At 47.5% G+C, this 707-nt stretch overlaps 1 pseudogene; it reads right to left on the bottom strand.

The window, feature by feature from the left end:
• Nucleotides 1-233: 233 nt before the first annotated feature.
• LOC119459797 (U2 spliceosomal RNA) lies at nucleotides 234-353 on the bottom strand (annotated as a pseudogene).
• Between the last annotated feature and the right edge of the window lie 354 nt (nucleotides 354-707).

The following is a 707-nucleotide window of genomic DNA, read 5'->3' as shown; positions in this document are numbered from 1 at the left end:
GTCACGGTTTAAGAGGGCTTTCATAACAAGCGCATGCCTGGTGCGTGTGCTGTATACGTTTTTCCTTCAAATAAACGCCTTCAAATAGCCCTTTTACCACATAGGCGCGTGCAAGAACCACGTCTACCGGGGAGGTTGCTGCACGCAAAAATGGAAGCTGTAGCTAGATTAGAGTGCTGGTAGCTTGTAAGGTGCGTAATATTGGAATCTGATAGTTTTCTCACCCCCGTAAGGGTGAGTGGGCGGATCCCGGAGTCAGTGCAATACCGGGCCAACCCGCGGCGGACGTGAAGCAAGCTTCAAGCACTCCGCCCCATTCCGAAAATAAGTTGAATATCATCATCATCAGCAGCAGCAGCAGCAGCAGCCTATATTTTTATGTCCACTGCAGGACGAAGGCCTCTCCCTGCGATCTCCAATTACCACTGTCTTGTGCTAGCGTATTCCAACTTGCGCCTGTAAATTTCCTAACTTCATCATCCCATCTGGTTTTCTGCCGACCTCGACTGCGCTTCCCTTCTCGTGGTATCCATTCTGTAACCCTAATGGTCCACCGGTTATCCATCCTACGCATTACATGGCCTGCCCAGCTCCATTTCTTCCGCTTAATGTCAACTAGAATATCGGCTGTTGAATATGTTGGGTCCAAATAGGACCCGTATTAAATATTAAGCTGATAAGACGTTTTTTCTTTCTTTTTTTTTTTT

This window comes from Dermacentor silvarum, chromosome 7, assembly GCF_013339745.2.
Source record: "Dermacentor silvarum isolate Dsil-2018 chromosome 7, BIME_Dsil_1.4, whole genome shotgun sequence".
NCBI lineage: Eukaryota > Metazoa > Arthropoda > Arachnida > Ixodida > Ixodidae > Dermacentor > Dermacentor silvarum.
Note: the sequence above shows the minus strand (reverse complement) of the source record. Positions and strands in the feature narration are given on the sequence as shown.